This window comes from Notothenia rossii (genome assembly GCF_949606895.1).
Source record: "Notothenia rossii genome assembly, chromosome: 5".
NCBI classification, from domain to species: domain Eukaryota; kingdom Metazoa; phylum Chordata; class Actinopteri; order Perciformes; family Nototheniidae; genus Notothenia; species Notothenia rossii.
Genome location: NC_136903.1, coordinates 50,455,370 through 50,480,096, shown reverse-complemented (window position 1 = coordinate 50,480,096; position 24,727 = coordinate 50,455,370). Strand labels below are relative to the sequence as shown.

Genomic DNA, 24,727 nt, shown 5'->3' with positions numbered 1-24,727 from the left:
CGCTACGTTCGTTGTCGCGTTCGCGCGCATCCACCTGGGCAGGTTGTGTGTGTCCTTCTCCCGTGACGATAACGGCTTGCGGTTAAAAAATAATAATAAACGATTTTGAAACTGGGGGGGGGACACAAACGGGCAGACAGCAGAGCTCGGGGCAATAATGTAGATTTGTTTGACTTTTTTAAACTTTGTTGTTCTCCTCCTTTCCTTCGCTCTTGTCTCTGATTGTGAGCGTGTGCATTCGTGTGTGTGTGTGGGGGGGGGGGGGGGGGATCGGAGCCCCGCCCTTCAGAAACAGAGCGGAGGGTAAATTTGAATACGCAAAGCAGTGGACACTGAAACATCATGCACATACATTGGATAAATAACATAGGCGTTTAGTTTATTTAATAAAAGAGCACATGTTCAATGTGAAAAGTGACCGTAGATAGATTACTTCAGTTGCAATTTGGTGCTGTATACTGTATATATTAAAAAAATTTAATATATATTTTTTAAAAACACCTTGAATTTCAGGCAGGACGCGGGGCTCCGTTGGCAGGGCGCAGCACCCCGCCAAGACAATTGTAGGGGAAACACTGCTCATTTAAACTCAGCAACTAAAGGACCATCCACAGACGGTCAAGTATTGTTTCCCAAATGACAGCAGTAGCTACTGAGAACTGGCCGAATTTGTATTCCTTTCTATTTCAATTATTGTCATAATAAAGGACTGTTTCCAGTAATCTAAGGCCAGAGGTAGTAACGAAGTAGAAATACTTTGTTACCGTATGTTACGTGCCGTGTTGTGTTTTTTTGTGTGTCTCCCTCCCCCTCTCCCCGTGATTGTCTCCCTCCAGGTGCTGCCTCTCCCCTCAGGTGCTTCCAATCCCCAATCAGGGCCTCCATAAAGGACCTGAGCATGTGTGGTGTGGTGTAGCGTGGTGTGGTGTGGTGTGAATCTGTCTCTTCTTCATGTATTTTCTACATCAACATGTGTCCCCTCTTCTTCATGTCTCTTCTACATCAACATGTGTCCCCTCTTCTCCATGTCTCTTCTACATCAACATGTGTCCCCTCTTCTCCATGTCTCTTTTACATCAACATGTGTCCCCTCTGTGGAAAGAGACTCTGAAAGTTTCAGGAACAAAGATTCCCTCTCTTTTTGTCCTGATCCATTTCTATTCAAATCTGTCTGAAAATGAGCTGACCAGATTTTGGCCACTTTATGATGACATAACGATGTGTTGGCTTGTGTAACCATTAGCCAATCAGCAGCCAAGGTAACCCCTCCACCCCCCCTTATCACCTGAATCTCCTCCTAGAGCACCATTGAGTTCTTTGTAACCAAATGTCTCTCAGAGTGGCGTGGGGAGGGTTCCTTATTTTCATCTAAAGTAACAGACAGAGAATCAGCACTTTGGAAACAGGGCTGAAACAGAGGGGATTATGGGTAATGCTGCAATGATCTGTTTGATTCAGAGACATGTTCTGGATATATCTGAGAGCTATAATATATGAATGAAAAACAGTATAATAGGGGACCTTTAAGTGCTGGCAAAACTGTGATATGTAATACAGTAGAATGTTCCAATGTGGAAATGGTTAGGTTTCTTATTCACTTCCATGCCATTGTTACACATGGAGCATCAAGCCAGTAAGGCTCCATCTGCTGGACACACACACACACACACACACACACACACACACACACACACACACACACACACACACACACACACACACACACACACACACACACACACACACACACACACACACACACACACACACACACACACACACACACACACACACACACACACACACACACACACACACACACACACACACACACACACACACACACACACACACACACACACACACACACACAATGCATTCATTGCTCATTTGTACTCTACATTCTAAGTTTATTTGAAATCGCTGCATTGAACGAAAATAATGGACCACAGTATGAGTCTAGGTCCAGATGCATTGTGGGTATTGTACTGTGCGTGTATTTGCATTGTGTGTGTGCGTGTATTGTGAGTGTATTGTATGCGTACTGTAGCGTATCAACACAGTGGAAGCTCGCTCAGGATTTTAATGTATGCCACCAGCCTCACTGAATGTAGACTCTGACAGGGGGGAGGGGTTAACAGGGAAACAGAGCTCAGTGTTGATGTGGGGACCCTCCTGCCCCCGGCCTTCATCTGAATGCCTTGTGGTGCCATTTATAGAAAGCAAATAATATTTCTGGACCATCTCTTGGGTCAGAGGTTGTGAAAAGCGTTGATAATACCACATGTGAGGGTTTGTTTATATGTACATGTTTAAAAAAAATGATCAAGTATAATCCCATAGGGTGTGTGTGTGTGTGTGTGTGTGTGTGTGTGTGTGTGTGTGTGTGTGTGTGTGTGTGTGTGTGTGTGTGTGTGTGTGTGTGTGTGTGTGTGTGTGTGTGTGTGTGTGTGTGTGTGTGTGTATAAAAGACAGCACACACTCTAGCATGTGTCTCCATAATAGAGTGCCACAGTGACGCGTCCTAAAACTCCTTCCGGTTCCTTCGACAAAAACCAATGCAATTTCTCCATATCATTTTCTAATCATAAATCTAGCGATTAGATTTATGAATCGAAAATTATAAAAGTAGGGTAGATATTATCCGGCTGAACAAAACGTCATCTGTCTCTTGAATATGTGTCAACCACAGACCTTATTTCCAGCTATTTTCAAAAACCCTATGGAGAAATTGCATTGGTTTTTGTCGAAGGAACCGGAAGTGGAAACATGCTAACTTACGTCTGGGTTTTAGGACGCGTCACTCTGGCACTCTATGGAGAAGCAAATAACCTTTGACCTCATCCCTTCAGCAGCCATTAACACTGCATGCTAATAACTCAGTGTGTGGGGCAGTGACTCTACTGATCAGGGTAATCTCAAATGTGGTACATATTCATAGAAACAAATTGAACACACAAACATACACATACCAACAGTTTGATCATTATGATCATTTCCATTAAAGCAGCTTATATTACTGAAACCTCCTAAATGGGACCAAATCATCCGCTGTATTCTGAAAGACTATTAAAACAAATAGTGAGCCTGATTTTTTCAGCATGTGCCATGCAATTCTATTGTATTAAACAATAGTGACTACTGAGTCATTTTTTACATATTTACATATTCAGTAGATTGTGCTACTACTCACAGAGGGAAAGAGTGGAGCAGCTGGCTCATAATAAACAGTCCTTTGTGGTCCTCCTCATTTCTCTGTAACCTTTTCAATCAACAAAAGACTTCCTGCATTGCACACCCCAGGATCATCGTGTTGCAAAAATGTATAAGTTTGCTGGTCAGTTTCTTCTTACAGGAAAAAACACGTTTGAGTACTATGGACATAAACATCAGGGAGCATCTGTGTGAACCAATGACCTATTTTAAACACTTTTTTTGTGAATATTGTAAAAAACTGAGCCCTAAGAATGTTTTACATATAGTCATCTTCATTGTCTCTTTCTTTGTCTTCTTGTGTATTTTGACGTTAACCGCCTGCAGGTAGCTAGCTCATCAGTGTGTTTGTGCAGCAGACCCCGCCCTTCCTCTGCAGCTCTAAGGTGTCGAAGCCACTCGTATCAGGTGGCAGACTGGTGACCGTGGTATCGATCCAGCAAAGGGTTAACTGTGATCAATAGAGCTGTGGCGGTGTCAGACAGAGGGAAAGCCCCGCAGGGTTATTGCAGCTCACAAGAAGGATGTCCTTTGTTGACAGGTTAGGTGGTTCAGCTTCATGATGAAGAAACACTGACAGATGGAATACATGTTGCCCTTCAGGTCTCCAGCTTTAGTTACACTCAGATAGGTCGGAGCAGAGCTGGGTGAACAGGTGAAAACTCACAAATGTATCCAACAGATATTTATTTTCCATCTAATTAATGAAAGTATGAGCAGCAACCAACTCGTTCACCTACCGTCAGTTATGAGGTGATGACGTAAATAAAGCGATTTTCTCTAGTTTTGGTCATATAAATGGCCAAGCCAGCTATAATTATTTTATGAAAAAGCAGTAACAGTGCAACAGCTTTTGTCCACAATAGCAGCTGTATACCATCTGAAATGTAATTAGACAACATTGAGGAAAATAATAAAGAACAGCAAACAAAGAGAGCATGCAAAGTTATTATAATTGTAGACCGAGAAGGATTTACAAATGTAAAAAAGAAAAGTAAGTTAATTAAAAATACAAATATGAGAGGGAAAACATATATTACCCCTCTGGTGACCCTAAGAGGCCTAACTGTTCTATATAGGAACAACTTCTAATATTTTGTTGCTCTTAAAACATTAGCCATGAAGATTTAAAGCTACTATAAGCAGGGAATCATCTTCTCTTGACCACAAAAATAAAATAGTAAACATAGAGACATGCATTAAAATAAAAAATGGACGTATAGTCTATGTAGGTACATGATATGATACTATTTGTACTGTGACAGTGTTGAACACACACCTTTGAGCAGTGTGCAGCTGAATCAGGTGCTTCTCTGCTTCCAGAGGGATAAATGGACCGGAGGGCACCGATAGATCATTTAATTACACAAAGAACCATTAGTACTACACTTTTGCACTTTTCTGTAGCATTAAGATAGGGTTAAAGATTAACCATGCAGACTGTAATGGGGCTCATTTCCTCTGTACAACGCCAGCATCTGCTCCCTCTTTATAGCCAGAAGCAGTCAGCAGGCCTTACTGACCCACACCTACCTACACACACACACACACACACACACACACACACACACACACACACACACACACACACACACACACACACACACACACACACACACACACACACACACACACACACACACACACACACACACACACACACACACACACACACACACACAACACACACACACACACACAGAGACATTTTAGCATCTAAAGGACAATCTAGGATTTTTTGACACCTCGTTCTTATCTGTGTATGTTCGCCTATCACTAAGGCGACCAGTTATGATACCTGTTACCACCCTGGTTCCCCTTTCTTACCCTGCAGCCTTAAAAGCTCTTTGTTAAAGCTTCATCTTCATGAACCTTATCTGACCTGTCATTCCACACCAGTCCAGCAGCTGCCCTCGTAGTGAACATGCCACTTCTCTTGTTTGATCCGTCCTCACTTGATTCACAAAACTCACTTGATAGCAGCTCCAAAAAATACGCAATTGAACACAGTGCAAAGACCACAACCACGGCCAACCGTATCTGTGCCTCTTTGAGAGGAAATAACTCACCGTAAGGGGGGGCGGTAATCTATTCCCCATTCAATAAACAAAACGGTAAGAACTCAGACTGCAGATGTACACACCGCTGTTATGATACGTACATGACTATTTCACACCCCTGGCACCTCTTAGCATCATTCAAGGTGGCCATGATGTGGTAAAATACTTGTGTATTGAAATGATCAGATGATATGAAGATAAAAAATGAAAAGAGTCATTCCTCTTGAATTCAGTAATTTGCTTGTTTTCACATATCCTCTTCCAGTGTGCTGCGTTGTTACAGTTGAACAGCCAAGTAGAGGGATTTAGCATGCTCAATCTGCAGAAAAAGCAGCCAAAAATGACCACGTTATTTGCTCGCGAGTACACAGAGCAAAAAGACAGGCACATTGGTCAACAATCTGCCGATGTGTAAAAGTATAAACACAGCTAAAGCACAGTGAGGAACAGTGACGAATAAAGCAGTATGGCTGATTCATTCAGAGGGCTCAGCTAAATGTCAAGTTATGTGGAAACTTATCTGAAAAGATCTTCCCCTAGTTTCTGTCCTTATCACAGCTGAAAAGGCCATGTGCCCCCCCCCCCCCCCCCCCACACACACACACACACACACACACACACACACAAAAACACACACACACACACACACACACACACACAACACCCACACAATGAAATAGAGGCAACGCAGCAAAGTTCCAATGTTCTAATGTGCCACAAATGTCATCTTGCTGAATGGTCCATGTGGGTTTCAGAGGCAGTATATACTGTATATAGTGAAACGGAAAAATAAACCATTTCTCTATACGTACGTCCATGCAGCCTCTCTATACAGCATAAGCAACAAAGAGGGAATAAAGAAAGAAAGCAAAAGGAAGGATAAGGGAAATAATATATGACAACGTCTCCAACCCCACCTGTGATGCAGCTACACTTCAAACGACCACATTAAGACATTCTGCCCGGTTGTCTGTGTCTCAGAGCATCAGACCTGCTGACTGTATTTCAACCCTGACCATGGAGAAGCTACTTTTAAAAAGCAGCCTGTGGTGAGGCTGGTTAAAGTCTTGTCAGTGTGTATCGACTGACGTTTGTCTTCCCTCAGGCCTTCCCCCCCGCTCAGTCTCTCTCACCTCCAGCGTTTTGAACTGGCTGATCTGCTCCACCTCAGATATAATGGGACGGATTGAAAAATGATTTCAGAACTGATCACTGTAGACTGGCTACATGAATTGATCATGATGTAGATTCAATGTCATAACACATTCAAAAGAGATGTTTTCTCCCTTCTGATTTAAGAGAGCCAAGTAGACTGATGATAGAAGTTTGGCTGAAAATACCTGGTTTTTTTTTTTTAAATAGTTTTGAGCACGACATTGTACCGATCTACAGGTCATACCACGCTACTTTAATTGTGGATTTAAAAGTAATTATCAGTTTTAAACTTAAAAGTGGTAATGAGAGTTCATTAAAGGTGGGGTAGGTACTTTTGGAGAAATTGTCTTTAGTATAGAGCACTGCGCTGTGTGTCTGATAAGCCGAGGAACAAACTGATCTATTGCTTTAACAGAACATTCTGGATTCCTTTTAATCTGGTCACCAGTGCCAGAAACCACAACCCCCGACCGGCGCAAACATGATGGTTGTTGCAATGTAATCACACACGTCGTAACTAGGGATGGGTATCGTTAGGATTTTATCGATACCGGTACCGGTGCTTATCGGTATCGGTATTTTTCGATACTCTTATCGATACTTTTCAATAATTTGGTGTTAATAAACTAAAAAAAGACAAGGCGATGTGCCTGCAAGACTGCACCCAGTTAAACAAAACATATTACCCGTGCGTAGCAGCTAACCTGCTTGCGAGCCTTCGCTCAGGTCACATTTACAAACGGCGCGGCTGAAGCCCGCTAGCACTATTAGCACTATTAGCAATAGCAGTATCGCTAGCACCGTTTAAGATTCAATGAGTGTCTCGTTTGCAAATGCTTCATTAAGTTACTTGTGTTACCCCCTTTACAAGCAACTAATTGAGTACATAGATTGCACCTTGCACTATCGCCACTACATTTTTTTAAAGTGCATCCAGACCTTCGATCGCTTTGCTCTGTCCGCCATGCCTGCGGGAGTCTCACAACAATAATAAGAGCGCTATTGAGAGAGATGAGGAGTGGCATTTACAGTGGCCAATCAGAGGGGTCTCAAACCGGATACATCACACGGGATGAGGGTTCCCAACCAACCAGAATGGTTTAAAGTTAAACTAAGGAAGTAGACGTAACAGATATACCGATAGCAGCACCGTTTGTCCAGCGGCTTAACGGTATACCGATACCGTCCAATCAGGTACCGGTATTGACTTAGTACCGGTTCTCGGTACCCATCCCTAGTCGTAACCATCGCAAACTTTCGCCCCTGATGTAATGACGTAAACACATTGTATTTGCGTGGTCACACTCAGGCATGTTGCTCTCTTAAAACACTAGAACCGCCAACGGGTACATTTTACCCGCAGCTGTTTCTTGATTGTATGTAACTTTTTTTCAATAAAATATTAAAGTCTCCCAGTCAGTGACTTTTCCTGAAAGTGTGTTGTAGCACCCTCCGTTGTTAAAAATTGTCAATATGAAGTCAGATTGAAAAAATGGCCAAAGAAATGTCCATTTATACCCATCAGCGCCAGCGGGTAATATTGACCTTATAGTGCAAAGATTCTCACGCTATTAATCTCACGTGTAAACATAAACATGACGTGTTGCTATAGCAACGCTTGTTGTTTACTGTGGTTTCTTATATATAGAGAGATAGATAGATAAATAGATAGAAAGATAGATAGATAGATAGATATACACTGAAAAAATATATAAATGCAACACTTTTGTTTTTGCTCCCATTTTTCATGAGATGAACTCAAAGATCTAAAACATTTTCTATTTACACAAAATAACCATTTCTCTCAAATATTGTTCACAATTCTGAAAAAATCTGTGATAATGAGCACTTCTCCTTTGCCGAGATAATCCATCCCACCTCACAGGTGTGGCATATCAAGATGCTGATTAGACAGCATGATTATTGCACAGGTGTGCCTTAGGCTGGCCGCAATAAAAGGCTACTCTGAAACGTGCATTTTTGCTTTATTGGAGGGGTCTGGGGGGGTTCGAAAACCAGTCAGTATCTGGTGTGAGGGTTAGGGTTAGGGTTAGGGTAATGTGAATCGAGTGGCCCATGGTGGTGGTGGGGTTATGGTATGGGCAGGCGTATGTTATGGACGACGAACACAGGCCACTCGATTCACAACATTATGCCACACCTGTGAGGTGGGATGGATTATCTCGGCAAAGGAGAAGTGCTCACTATCACAGATTTTTTCAGATTTGTGAACAATATTTTAGAGAAATGGTTATTTTGTGTATATAGAAAATGTTTTAGATCTTTGAGTTCATCTCATGAAAAATGGGAGCAAAAACAAAAGTGTTGCATTTATATTTGTGTTCAGTGTATATATATATACAGTATATAGTTATAGATAGATCCATAGATAGATATATATATATAGAGAGAGAGAGAGAGAGAGAGAGAGAGAGAGAGAGATAGAGACACTTTTAGCGATATCTTATGCTATCCGCACAATAGATATCATATGAAAGCTGAGAGTCTAAAGATTCTATTGGTATATATGTGCGATCAAAACTCACTCTTAACCCTGTGTTCTAGTATGATAAATAAAAGAACATTGTACCTTGAAAATCAATGTATTCTAATAGCGGGCACATTTGACCAGTTGGCGGTTTTAGGTATACAGCGACCCCTGGCGGCTCTAGTGTTAAAAGAAGGTGGTTAGAACAATCATTGTCATCACTTTGTTAGAAAAAGTGATGGGGACACTTTTGTCAGATTTAAAAAAACAATACCCCCCCCCCCCAAACATTACATACAGTATATACATATATATACATGCATATGCTAAAACCTTTGTTGACAAAAAAAAAAATTCTAACAAATGATCCTAATGCAAAGTGGTGGGGACAAAATTGGCCATTTCAAAAAGTGGCGGGGAGATAGTCCCCAGCGTCCCCACTTTAAATGAGGCCGATGAGTACAATGCTATATGACTGAAATTATGTTTAATCCTTGAAATCTTAGTGTATTTGATTGATCAGCTTTAAGCATAAATCCAACGATATCAGCACATCATATCGGTCAGACATACTCTCCTCCCTGTTCCCTGTTTTCTATTCATACAGTCAGAGGCCTCAGTGGAGTCTGAGCCTGCAGCAGTACCAGACTCCAGGTCTTTTCCCTGAGCAACCCCCCCCCCCTCCATCCTCTATTTATCCTCCCCACCTGGCAGCCTGCCAGACAGCGCTGTGCCATCACCCTTTAGCCAGACGCTTACTGTTCTATTTTCCTCCTTCCATCTTAGTATGTGCCTCTCTTTTTCCCTGTCTCACTCCTCTCTACCATCCATCTTCTATTCTGCTGCTCCTCTCTTCCCTCCATGCGCTCTAAAGAAACAGCAGCTCCTGAGAGGCCTATCAAAATAGAAGTTGCTGAAGAGCATAAAGTGATGGACACTTGAATGCACAGCTCAGGTAACCTGAGAGAAACTGCAGACAGATGGAAGATGGGAGGGAAAAAAAGTTTTCCATTGAAGGACGATAGTAGAGTGGAATGATTTTCATGCAGCAGGGACTACCCGTAACCAAAGAGAAAAAAAGAGATAACTTTCAAGAAAGAACATTTTCTGTAGATGTCTTTGCCTCTCCAAAACTAACAGACCCACTGATGAGAACCAATGAATTAAGCAGTTTCCCATTTCAAATCAGTGTTTCTGCGCTGTGGTTGACAGACAATAGACGTCCTGCCAATGTATGCTTAGCTTGTTTCTCTGATAACGTAAGATCCCATTGTGCAGGAGGATTAAACTGTCAGCTGAGTTATCCTAAGAGGTCTTCTCATCTCCAAACCAAACAGACTTAGTATGTTAAACCAGTGAAACACTGTATAGGGAGTTTTACGTAAAAAATCGGGCTACGAGCTAAAGGCTATCATTAGCTTTGCCTGTGACTCTGATTACTTAAGATCCAGCCGTCTGATAACTAAAGTTTAAAAATATAAATAGTTAAATACACCAACAGTGCTTGGTGAAAAAGTTACTTAAAACTTCAAATGTATGACAACTTCTGGCACACAACCACAACGCTGACTCATGCCCATAGGGGATATGACACCAGATGAAACACACTGTTCCTTTGAATAAAGTTACAGGTTTCTCTGGGTTTGAAAAGTACCCCACTCAGAAAGATATACAAATTAGGGCTAGTCATTTTAAGACATTTTAATGCGAATAGATTGCATATTTAACCTCTTATTGGCACCCTACTGACCCTATCAAACGTTTTTGCCAGAATCAAATTAAAATCTAAAATATACAGAATTTTTAAAAAAAACTACCATTGAATTAGTGAAGCACAGCATTGTGCATCCTGTATCATATCATAGGGGTATCAATGAGGCCCTGGAAGATGGAGGGACAACATGACACGTTGTTGAGCAGGGCAGTCCTGAGTGTCTTCACAGCAGTTATCTGTGTCCCTCACACAGTCAGACCGGATGCTGACCTGAGGTTCAGGTCCCTTCAACTCAGGGGTGAAAAGTTAGGATGATTCTAAGGGCCGTGACTGACAGGGGCCCAAACTATTTTAGAACATAAAGAAAAAAAAATGTAAGTAACCAATTTGATATCTTTTCATGGGGCCCGCAATCCCTGGCGGCACCCCTGGGTTCAGGTAGAGTATTAAAGCCCACACTACCCCAGGAGAGCGATGGTTCTGATCCCTGCATGCACCTAGACAGGCACACCATGCCAGGTGAATACAGTGATGCCAGCAGGCTTCCCTAATGCAGACTTAATTTACCCATCTTTCCCACAATCCACTTGGCTTGGCCACATCCCATCTGCACTGGCTGCTCCATTTAACCAAAAGGCAGCCAGGATAGAGGTTCTCTGGGAAGCAGCAATATGGCCTGCTGCCTGCTGCTGTGTAGTATGTGCACTCTTTATATCGCGTTTTGATTAATAAAGGTTTCGAAAGGCTCAGATGTATTCTCTGACAGATGTCTTACTCCATTGTATTAGTAGATTCAGTATGTTTTCTGGTCAGAATAGAGCAGCCTCTGAGACGGCATCAACAGAAAACCTTATGTAACACAGCTCATCTGATGGAATGACCCTGAACTGTTTAAATCATAGCAACAATGTAGTGCACACAAAATACTTATTTAGTCACAAACTGAATAAAACAGTTTGCTCTCTGACTTTTTATATGAAGGAGATATATGGAGATCCTTTTCTAGAGGTCTCGGCTGGGGCAAGATGTGGAGCTTTGTTATGATTGTTCTTAATGTACTTCACCCGCAAACCTCAGAATACATAGGTATTTCCTGTCTGCTAAAACCTATTGGATGGTTATATGTAATGTTTGATAGTGATGAAGTATGCTAAATATTAAATGAAAGGATGCTTAAAGACTCCATCTGTAACTCAATTTGTAATGTTCTATGTGAACACATATTCCTCACACACTCAGTGAGTGTCTCTGAGAGCATGAAGGAAAAATGTCTTGTGTGATACAACACCGACATCTGCTGGTCAGAAACCTGAAGTGCAGCATTATTTAATCAAAGAACTTCCAGCAGGAGCCCAGGGTTTTCAGAAAGAAGCTGAACGAAAATGATAAAAGGATTATGGTTTCTTATAGTTTCCATGCTTTCCATCAAATAGTACTGACCTCAAATTCAGATTTTTACTCCAAATAAGCCCAGTTGGTGTTCTGCCTCCTCCTGCACGGTTTATCTGTTATCTGTTGTGTTTGTGTATATTAATATATATATAATATATTTTTAAAAATTCAGATTGACCCATTTTAGAATTATATATATTACATTATATATATATATATATATATATATATATATATATATATATATATATATATAATTATTGATGCATTAAAGTGTTATCACAGCTGGTAAAGCTGAAGCTAATTTTAATTCCTTTGTATACTGCAGGGTAGCTTGTGAATTTCACTCCAGACTAAGGTCTTATTTAGGTGTCGATTATATTTCACATCATTAATCAAATCTTTAAAGTAACTAAAGGTATACGATAAATGAGTTACCTGAATTGTAGTGGGGTAGATGTACAACAAGTTGAAATACACAAGTCCCTTAAAAGTGTACAGTACTTAAGTAAATGTACTTAGTTACTTTACACCAGTGGTTCCCAACCTGGGGGACACGCCCCCCTTGGGGGTGCGCCAAAGATCGCAGGGGGGGCGCCAGGCCTCAGATGATTTGAGGCCAAATATCATATTTAGACTTTTTTTTTACATATAATTGTAACACAATACATGATTGTCACTAAAAGCCTTGTCTCTACATTACAATAAAATATAACAAATAATTAATTAATTAATTGAAATGCAAATTCAAGTTAGTAGCGATTATAGGCATAAAAAGACAGAAATGTATAATTTTCTCTTTAATAGAAATGTTTCTTCTGCCCATAAAGTGTCCAAATCGGGCTTTTCTGGATAAGCGCATTTTTTAAATATAGTCATTGTCCATACCGGTTTCAATTGGATTATTTGTCACAGTTGTTCCGATCAGACCGGTCTCCTCTATTTTGTAGATTATTTACGACTTTTGAATCCACATAAATACATCGGCAAAATCCGGCTTACTTTGAGCATGTGTTTTAAACAGTTTAATCCCTTTGTGAATTGTTTCCACTTGCGCCGTTTAATTTCTTCATACAGCGGGAATCCAAATGAATCCAATAAGCATCAAAGTCACTCCAATAGTGCTCCTTAATTACACTTTCATCCTCCTTTAACAAAATACTTCACATTCATCCAGTTTGTGAACACATGGCTCCACTAAAGGCCTCAGACAGAGTGCTTACCAGATCCTTGCAGGGTCAATTTGATACACCTTCCTTAACAGACATAAAGACAATCAGGACCCTTTTTGCAGTAATTAGTGAGGGTGGCAATGTGAGAGTTTAAGTTCTCTTTCCAGACCTTTTTTATATTGTTGACATAACTCCCTACTTAACATGATCCCTTCAGGACTACGAAGGGCAACATTAACATGCTTGGAAAGTGATGGGGGGGAACAGGCATAAACACTGTTGCCTTTGAAAGAAATCGGACATCATAGAACTTCCCAAGCAGACTTTGCCTATGCATAGCCAAACAGCTCATTTAGAAAGCCTAGTATATTTGTGAGTGTGTGTCCACGGTGTTGTCTCGCACACACGTTTCTCTGCTTCGCCCCCCCCTCTCGTCCATCGAAGGAAGTCAGTCAAAGCGCTGACATCTGACGCCCTGGGGTCAGATTTCCGAACATATAAACATCATGCGGCATGTTGTTATGGGTTTGTTGCCGTGTTCATCTTTCTTCATAACCTACCAGATCAGATTCAGTAAAAAACACCACCATAAACACTGCTGACAGATGGCAAAGCTCTCTGGAGCCCACCAGAGAGGGCCTCCAGGTCACGGTAACATGGAAGAGGTTCTGACCAACCCGATATCTTTAATTCATAGTGGAAATAACATTTTCCATTCAGAAGCAGGGCATGCTCTGCTAGATCTAGATCTGCAAGTCCCAGGGCACCTGTCTCCCCGCCATTTTTTTTACTATGGTTTGAAATATACAGTACATAGTGGAAAGCAAAGGGAATGTTTGCATCATCCTCCATATTTCTGTCATCAGAACGAAGATATCGACATGTTAGCTGTGTCCTCATTCAGCAACTGGATCCTCGGTCATGAAGAGCGAAGTTTCCTCCCCAAATAGGAAAGTCTACCTGACAGATATATACTCTAATGGTGCATTCAGGTACTTCTTGTCAACTTATTATGTGCAAAAGCAGAAGAAAGTAAACACAGGTAAACAGGTGGACACACCATTATCTGTGGGGCAGCAACAGCGCCTGTTCAATGTACAACGTAGAAAATATGCTCGACGACAGACTATGAGCTTATCCGTACTCATTTACCCTCGCATATATATGGAACAAGGAATAAGGATTTATAATGATGTAACAGCTTAGTGTGGCCTGCAGATGTCCTCAAGTGAGGAATGAGATTGATAACACTATAAAAATATCTACATCTTTGTCTATCTTTAAAAATAACTTAAATGTCAACGTCAGAGATTGAATACACTGAATGTGAATATGTTGTGTTTTGATTGTGTGCGCCCCTGTTCTCAAGCTTCCTATGGCTTATTGGGCTGTCCCATTTCACATGCCTCTATCATGTCTCATGACTGTACCTGTATTTGAACTTGTGAATAAATGAAAATGAAAGAATAGTGTGACCTATGATCCCACAAAAATGTCACTGACAATGGCAGAGGTGCCTGTGCACGTGTTAGTCAGTGAACACTGTGTAAAACATTCCGTGAATCTGAGATCAACATGTGACACCCATTCAGGTTTGATTACAAATTATGTTTTACCACGACTTGAAAACATTTTGTGTTAGTGTAAGAGTTATGTTTTTTTATTTAGATTTAGCAACCTAGAATACTTTTTGATGGTCATTGAGACCAAGTTATCGTTTCTTATTTACATGATGCGTGTCTCTTTTAAAAAAATATATTCTTTATGTCGTCCTTTTTATTTTTCAACATACAGTATTCATTATTTCACCAATAAAGGTATCCTTAAAAAAAACACTAACACATAGTTGCTTCTGTCCCCGGGCCTCTTTCTGTGAGGGTCTGTGGGTCCAGACCCTCACTTTATGACATTCTTTATATTTTGAATAAAAAGTGCTACATTGAAAGATAAAACGAAATATTTGCATTTCTAAGCTCAATTAAATAATGTCACTGTATAAACTTTTATGTATACATGATTCAACATTAATTATTGAACATTTTGAAATCATGAAGTTTGAAAGCGGACTTCTCATAGCTCTCATAGACATTGGTCAGCTAGGCACACTCACCATGGATAGCTCCTTATTTAGAATGAATGCAAAGTACTTTATATAGTGAACAATAACTGAGTTATGAGTGAATTGTTTTTTTAAAGCAGCATCCATTTGACAAAATGTCTCAAATGTCCCACCTTTTCTCTACAGGCTTTATGTTTGAAACTCTTTCACATTAACTCACACCCCCTTCCTCTCTCCATGGCTGGCTGCATGCATTAGGCTCTGATTACACCGGTCAATATGCAAACCTTTCTATAAAATTACAGTCCCAGCAAAGCACTACAGGCCAGCCTATACAGTAAGATCTCTATAGGAATATCAGAGTCCTATAATGGGGCAAGTGTGATAGGTCATACAAAGTCACAGTTCAACACCACAGACAGAATCTTACCTTATCAACCCATTCACGACAAGCAAGACATTAAGAATGATCAAGCTCTTCATAAATGTTATGTATTATTATTAAATCTTCAAAAATGTATTGTGATACTGATTTGTTATAGCAATTTAAGTTGTGGAACTAAATATAATTAAAAACATTGCTTAAAATGACATTACAAATGACACGGGGAAGCAAATGTACTCCAGTAATGATTAAAGCTCCTGAACTGTTCTACAGTTTTAGTTCTTTGGGCTACTTGTACTTCTATATTTCAGTGCTACTTTCTAACTCTACTCCACTACACGGGAGGATCGTACTCCTTACTCTAATAAATGTATGTGGCAGCTAGTGACATATGGGGCTGCATTAGTGGTTTTACTTTTAAATGTGACAAAAACAAAATGACACATGATGATGATGAAAATCATCATATAGAATTACTATCCACCTGGACAAAAGCAGCTAAATGTAGCTCCACCTCAACATCCAGAAAAGTCCTCTTATGAGTTATCAGAAACCATAATCCGATATATACTACAGCGTACATTCGATACATCTTGAGTAACTTAATTAACTGATTAAACTTCTGGACTACTTAACTTGTGCTTTACCGAAATTGTAAATAACTGACTTTTACTTGTAATTGAGTAGTATTATAGAGTGGCATTGGAACCTTTTGATCCATAGCTTAATGACAAAGACAGATATATAACTCAATGGTTTCCAGGAGATAAATCCAATGCATGAAACAGTATACACACTGCTCAATAATAATACATACTAAAAAACTAAAACATGGTATTAGTCAATGAAAACAGTAGGTTAGAAGAGAGGAAACCCCATTGTAACATCCTTCAGGTCACCATGAGCTCAGTAATGACTGAAACACACTGCTGACATACAATATTAACAATAACTATAGGAGGTGTAATCATGCTTATAAACATGCTACTGAGTGCAGACAGGCTGTGGGGTAATATTATAGAAATAATATATAACTGGTATTGAGATAAATGCCATAAAGTACAACAAGGTCACATGTGATGTTCTGTAGCACAGCAACGCAGACTTATTATAATACTGCAGGAACAGACTTTATGTCTATTCTGTTAGGACACTGTAAAAGGGACTCTGAGTGTTTAGTCGAGCAGTCTCCCTCACATTGAGAAGAGCTCTGATCCACTTCTGGTCCACTTCCAGCTCCTAGGCAGACTGACTCACCCAGCCCGGGGCCTAACCCAACAACCAGACAACTTACAGCCCTTTAAATGTCCCCGTCCGCCCGTCCTCTCAATGACGCTTCCCCTCAGACAGCCCACTCCCAGCCGGGCCTCTGCAGGTGCAGACGGCAGGCCGGCCCGCTCACTGCCCCACACTTTGGTACCTTTATTTGCGATTTGCGCAGAGCAGCAAAAAATCCCACGAAACCGCAGCATCATCCAGAAGATGCGCAGAGAGAGGCGGGGGCCCGCGTGCACCGGGAGTGGGAAAACACTGCATTGAGACTGGACTATACATCGTCCCGACCATCCTAGACGGGACCGGAGCAACATGTCATGTTTAATACCCTCTGTTTTCATCACCACCCGGGTCTAGCCCCGACGGAACCGGGACACCACACGATGCGTCAGTGTGCTGGGACTACAGCAGAAAGTAGTTCCGTTTACCTGAGCCGCTCCACTCCTCTGGTGCTGCGGGCTCCGTCACCTCCGCAGCGGCATCAGAACTGTCCCCTCCTCCTCGGTGCTGTCGGTACCGGAGGTCTGACTCCGTGTTCCCGTCACTGCGGTGCAGGTCTCTCCTCTCCCCTCTCTGGTGGACTCTGTGCACTCCCCCCTCCTCCAGCTGCTCTCGCGCTGCTCCGCAGGTGCCAATCCCCGGTTGTGTCGGCGCGTGCACACGCTGCACACGTAACCAGGGGAGGTGGAGGATATAAAATAGTATCCAATAATACTTTGATCCTAAAACTAAAGTTTAACATTATATTTGTACCATTTCTGATTCAAATAGACTTAGTAGGCTACCAAATCACAGTTGCAGAGGTGGATAAATATTCAGATCCTTTACTTACAGTAAAAGCATTAGTACACTGTAAAAATCCTGCATTGAGAAGTTTAAGTCAAAGTATTTAGGTAAAATCCGAAAATATACTCAAAGTATTGGGAGTAAAAGTGCTTGTGGCAGAAAAAAAGCTCTAAAATATAAAAAAAAAAAAAATCCGAAATATGTAAATGGTGAAGCAGCAAATCTTCGCATTTGAGAACTATGAAATGCTTTACATAAAGAATTGCTGCCAATTAAGTGTGTGTGTCAACCCACCACTGTTTTAGGCAATTTAATAATGGATGAATTGACCTACCTCAAAACATTCTATTTTAAAAGTTATTCATAATGTTTGGAAAATAAACTTTCATGTGTACAGCATTACAAAATGTATTGAACATGTACAAACTATTTACATAAAAAACACATTTACATAGCCTACATAACTTGAGAGGGATTAACTTGAATAAATTAAGAGGTCTTTTCCACCTATACTTTTGATCTGGCTCTGTCTGTTGTAACCGCTGGTGGCAGATTGTGCAGTCTTTAGCATGGATTGGGTTGGCTCCCACTTAAAGCATGGCTCCAAGTCTGCCATCTTTATCGTCATGAGAGAAGACAGTGTCCCCTCCAGGGCCAGGCTGTTCCTTGTTTTTGTTTTGTTTAGTTCCACCACAGAAAACACTCGCTCTGCATCAGCATTTGAGTGTGGCAGGACTAACACAAGTTTGGCAACAGTGGAAAGTCTATCAAACCGGTCCAAACCTGTCACCTGTAAAACATGAACAACAGGGTTAAGTTGCACAATGAATACATACACGCACTGGAAATTAGTCTACGTTGTGGAATGAGACACACTCCAAAATCTGTGCTGAAATGTCTCATTAAATCAGATGTTGATTTAAAATAAGATAATGAAAAGATGCTTTAAATATCAAACTGGCACGTTGATTAGAGCAAATTGCTCTGATACGTTTGTAGCATAGCCATGGCGCAGGGATGACGTATTTGTGTAGGTCGACTTGGAAGTAAGCTGCTAGGGTTCCCTCTACAAAAAAGCAATGGGATTTCTCCATAGGATTTTGGAATATTGTAAAAAATAAGATCTGTGGGAAACTAACCTGTTTGATAAATGCAGGTTTTTTCAGCCGGATAATCTCCACATGTCTACCCTACTTTTATAATTTTCTAATCATAAATCTAATCGCCAGAAGCAAAATGCTAGCGTTATGCTATTAAACGAACTACAGCTGAGTACAGCAGGGTCGCTGCTTCAACGTCACGCCAACTTAAGATCCGTATTCAAACATACAGATTCTAAATGGTACAAGTTGAAGAGTTTCTGTTAACAGTTTGCAGGAGGCAGGTACTTGCTTTCAAGCAGAACAGGGCAAAACAAACGTAGCGGGAGTGTTTACGTGTTAGGTGTAATGACGTACAACGTCCTCGACAACTTCTGTAGTCCTATTCAGCCACTTGTTACTGTAACATCCATCGTTTTTCAAACACGTCAACTCTTCAAAAATCCTCAGTGGGGTCACTGCTGATGTATTTAATGTCGTAGAACAAAACGTGATCCGTCTCTTCAATATGTGTCAAACACAGACCTTATTTCGAGCTATTTTCCAAAAACTAGTTAAAAAAAACAGCTGCTTTCACACCAAGTACTTTGCCGTACTTAGTTCCCAGTACTTATATAACTACCTATACTATAGTCCCACCGAATTATTTAGTCCTGTTACTGTAACTCTCCTAGTAAATCGCCTTCACCGGAATAAGTCCCCGAGGGAGGATTAGGCAAATGAGGCCGCTGACGTCACTTCTTCTTCTTCTGCTTTAGGTTTACTGGCAGGCCGCAAACAACTTCACGGCGTATTCTGGGTGTTTCTCAATGTCAAGGACGCCTTCTTGGTCTCCCATCTTCCGAGTCAATTGCTTCAGAAGCGAGGCAAGAATCCTTCCTTGCCTCGGAAAATGAAGAATTGTGGGACAGGCTAACAGGTGTGCGTCATATGCGAGGCCCCGCTTTAAATGGAGCGCGATTTCCGCCAAAGATTTGGAAATTGGTCTTTGCGCAAAGCATTATGGGGATTTTAAGACCGCGGAGTCTACACATGTGCAGCCTCGACATTTCTCGCTACGAAGTACGGCGGCCTAGGTAGAATTCCAAGTATGCTGGACATTGGCCTTCGGCGGCACTCGATGATGTAGTATGCTTGAAATAGTGGCTCTGGAGCAGCCTTACTTGACATTGAGAAACACCCCCTGCCACCCGAAGTCCCACTTCTCTTTTTCTCTTTTTCTCAGACAGGTGGCAGTAATGCAACATTAAAGGTGACCTATCATGCAAAATGCAATTTTGTACGTCTTTTAAACATGAACATGTGTCCCCGGTGTTCCAGGAAACTCAACAAGTGTCAGAAAACACAACCCTCTCTATTCTCCTCCATACCCAAATCTCTAAAAAAGGGGCTGCAATGGATCTGATACAGACTGATCCAGATTTGAACACTTTTATGTCGTCACAGAAGTTGCGCTACGGCTATTGGGCCAACTCCACCAATCAGGAGGAGGCAGCCACGGACATTGCAGTTCCAAAGCACTGGAGACACTGTAGTACATATTTCAGGCCACCAGATGGTGCTGTTCTCACTGAATCCGAGCATGAAAGGCAGTGTTAAATTGAGCGAAATGAGGAATGGCTAAAATGCAAGATCTGTTTGTTTGGTATTTTGAAAAATGAAAAGTATAAATATGCCTTATATAGGTATGGTCCTACACTATAGTATTCAAATATAGCATGATAGGTCCACTTTAAGCTGGATGCCAACCGCCGTAAAACTTGAAAATGAAGAAAAGAAGAAGAAGTGGCAGGTCGGTTTCTTCAGTTATGACCTATGGTTATGACTAGTGATGGGCCATTCGAATCCCTTCAGGGACACGAATCTTTTGATTCAGTTCACTTTAAAGATTCGTTCACTGATTCGTTCACCGGTTTCGCGAACGATTTCTGGTGATTTGCACGTTCGCGAACGATTCGTCTTTGTACTTAATTCGTTCAGTGAGTCTTCACTACTGCCAAAGTCCGTACAAGAGGTTTGCTGGCGTAAAATGTATGATATTAAAACACATTTTACACCTCCCCTTGTTGCAACATGAATTATGCTCTGGGAATAGGCTACATATTATTTAAGAAATATAATTGGCCATTGTTAAATCTCATAAATGTGTGACTGACTATACGATGTATTACAGCAGGCTAGCATGTTATACTTTCAAACCCATGCAAGTACTATGTGGCCTAAATTTAATCCCAAAGCATTAAACTCCATTTGGCCGAGTTCAAAGTGAATAAAAATATATATCCTCTACATCGGTGACGATTTATTCATATTCTATGTACCCATCTATGTTTGTTTACCTTTAGCTAGCGGCTAAGCGCTAGCTGGACGCTACGGTTCAGGTATCCGTCCTCTGAAGCTTTTAGGTCCGACAGGGGGAGGAGAATGTCCCTCTAACGCTGTGTGTGTGTGTGTGTGTGTGTGTGTGTGTGTGTGTGTGTGTGTGTGTGTGTGTGTGTGTAGGGCTGCCAACATTTGAGTTCAGCTTGGAGTGAGATACTTTTTTGGTGAACCGAAAAAAGAAACGTTCATGTGTACAGTGTTACAAATGTATTAATACATTTGTAACCCTGTACACATGAACGTTTCTTTATTTCTTTCCGGTACATTAATGGGAAACCCTAGTTTGTACATGTTCAATACTATTGAACATGTACAAACTAGGGTTTCCCATTAATGTACCGGGCGCTCCAGTGGAATACGCACATACACAGTGTACCCGCGACTCTTACAATGAAGGCTCGATAATCAGCTCACAGCATATGAAATGGCATATAGGTGTAAGCAGAGGTAAAGTGCTATTTTATAAGTTGGGGGGGGGGTCCTCACCTCCGGGGGTCCGGGAAGATTTTTTTTTTAAATATTGAAGTTAAATGCATCAACTTTGTGCATTTTGTGAGCAAAATGAATTTAAGGATACATCTCCCAACACCCATATGAAACAGCACTGTAAACAGATTTTCTTTTTCTTTATGGTTATTTTACAAATCACTCCCCTTTTAAACTGTATTCTTGTTTTACTGTCATAGTATTTCATAACTGTTTTTAATTTATTCTCATAAATGGTGACCAAAACGTTTAAGACCCACTGAGATAACTAGACTAAAGTTAACTATCTAAACAGAGTCCCTTACCTCACTGAGCTGTAGTTATCTCTCTCAGTCTGACAGGAGAGAGCTCTCCCTCTCATTGTTTGAGAAACAGCTTCTATCCGTTAGCGTAGCTAACTAACCAGATGCTAACAACAACAATGCAAATTGTGAGTTTGGTAGAAATATACTGTATAATAGTAAAGTTATTTAAGATGATGCCATATTTATTGAAGATGTTACATTATAAATATTCCCCAAAATTATTCAAAAGCATATTCTTCAAAACTCTCTGCTGTAGTATGACCACCAGGAGACTATTGATGTGTGTAGTGAGTTTGGTAGTAATAATCTCTATAATAGTGATTGAATATTATTGTATTCACTTTTTTCGGAGTTGCACTTTGCAGACGGTCCCTGAGCACTCGTTTCTTCTCCGGCTGCGGATAGAGACAAACCCTTACGAAAAAACACTATAGTATTACTATTAAGAATTACTATAGAAATACCACAAAAAAACTGCTATAGTATTTCTATGTTGTTTTGGGACACACTATAGAGAATGACTTTAGTAATACTATAGAGTTGGCTATGGTGATCTTATAGTGAAGTTACAGTTATACTATAGTGTTTCCTGTAGTATTTCTATGGTTTTTCGGCCACTATAGGAAATTACTATAGCTATACTATTGAGTTTTATGTAGTATCACTATAGTGCTTTGACTGCTTTCTATATTATTTCTATGGTTTTTTGGAACACACTACAGAACATTACTATAGTAATACTATAGAGTTGGTTATGGTGATCTTATAGTGAATCTATAGTTAATTAGCTTTAATAATGATGTATTCATCCCTAGAATAAGTATGGTATCAACAAATAAAAGTTAGCAGGCAGAGCAGTTTCAATTTGAAAGATAGGGACTTTATTAACAAAATAAAATACATTGTTCACAGAATATGAATACGAATAAGTTAAATGTAAAAACATTACAAGAACAATTTCAGGCCTGAAACAGAAATGGTTGGGCAATGAAATTAAGGGAAAAAGTGTCCCAACCCCTATATACATAATAAACACATTTCACATTCATATACTTACAACCCATGCCTCTCTACCAAGTCAGAGATGCAAACTCTGACAAGTTTGAGGCTGGTCTTCTCTGTAAGAATGTCATTTTGCAGTTCATCAAATACTTCTGGAATTTTCTTCTTAAGTAGATCAGTTAGGCCATTCAGAAGAACTGGTTCTTGGCTGAACAAAACAATAAGAGCAAGCACAGCACAAAGTAAAGTTCTGGCCTGTGTGATTTTTTGAAACACAATTTAACAAGCATGGTACATGTATACCTGAGTTTGACAGACTTCTCTTAGGACAGGCTGAAGATCCGGTGCTTCAGAAAAGTGCACTTGGAATCTGTCAAAGTTACTGATTCTCACTTCTATCAACATCTATAAACTCTTTGAAGTCTGTGTTGTATTTTAAAATCCTATCAAGGACAAATCCAAATTCACCTGTTACTTGGAGATGGTTCGTGCTTTGGACACTGTAGATTTTTCTTTTAATTTACTTTTTGCTAGGACTTTAACAGATTCCTGCAGCTCATTCCCGCTTCCTGTAATTATAAGAAAAAGACAAATTCATCCTGATGTTGACTAATCATATTATGCCGGATTAAATTAAATGCCATCATCTATCATCTTCTAGTTAAACCCATTAATACACACCTTATATAAATTATAAGCAGTATAGTAATTTTAAGTTAATTAACTTCACCCATAAAGACAACTTCTAGAGAAGCACAGGGGAGATTCTGCTCAGCCTCCAGTGGCGTTTTCTCCTGGAGGCTGGGTATTTCTTTATATTTTTTATTTGTATTTAAAAACATCTCTCCGCTGTTGTCAGTGAGTATTTTACAAAGAATGAAACAGCGCCCCTCTAAATTAATGTGTGGTGAAACACAGTATTGCACGCTACACTCACTCTATACTACACCCGCAGTCCGCTGTGTCAGGGACATGTCAAGGAAAGCCCGCCGGCCTTCCCTTCCAACGATTTGATTGGTCGGAAGGAAAGCCCGCCGGCCCTTCCCGTCCGACCAATCAAATCGGGAAGGCCTAACTGCCGTGCGTGACGCTGCGTCTCACATCTCTTGCCTTAGCGACAAGAGGCAGATATGAAATCTCCCTTCTAAACAATATAATATTTGCAAGTATAGAGTAGTGGCTGATGTTTTAGTCAGAAACAGGTAAACTGTAGTGGACACGTACTACTAATAAATAACTTTAGTGCGAGTAAGTTACGTATTTGCACTGTAAGAGACGATATCAACGCAGTCTCACTCGCACTTTCTCGCCACATCTGGCCGAACAATGAAATCTAGCCAAAGTAGCTAGATAGCATTAAACATATAGCTGCTAATGCTATCAATATAATGCCGATTGAAGAATGATCACAGAAAAGAGTGTAAGCTACATTAAGTTAAGATAAAATAAATATAATAAAAAAGAAGAAGAAGAACGGCCTAAAGGAAAATAATTATCATCCAGGCAGCTAAACTCAAACAATAGTTAGCTGTTCAACATTGGCAAAACATATTTATTTAAGTTTAAAAATATGTATTTAGACCCCTAGCTTGCTCACATTATGACAATATATCTGCTCACTTTGTTAAAAACGTTTTGTTTCTGTATAACTTACCTAGAGTTAGACTCTCCTCCGCTGACATCCATCCTCCACAGCAGCCAGAGGTGAAATGGAAGTTGGGACATTTGATTGACAGTTGGACAGTTGAAAAAT

General features: G+C 40.5%; 1 protein-coding gene and 1 long non-coding RNA gene across 2 annotated transcripts in view; both read right to left on the bottom strand.

The window, feature by feature from the left end:
• nfasca (neurofascin homolog (chicken) a) overlaps positions 1–17,508 on the bottom strand; it is a 190,223-nt gene extending 172,715 nt beyond the window's left edge. The window contains 1 exon segment of the mRNA XM_079683681.1: positions 17,342–17,508. The gene's annotated coding sequence lies outside the window, so the exon portion shown is untranslated.
• A 5,322-nt stretch (positions 17,509–22,830) lies between these two features.
• LOC307041093 lies at positions 22,831–24,690 on the bottom strand. The gene is made up of 3 exons (XR_013808686.1): positions 24,629–24,690; positions 23,278–23,543; positions 22,831–23,182 (listed from the first exon to the last, which is right to left on the bottom strand). It is a non-coding gene; the product is annotated as an uncharacterized lncRNA (long non-coding RNA).
• Positions 24,691–24,727: the final 37 nt, after the last annotated feature.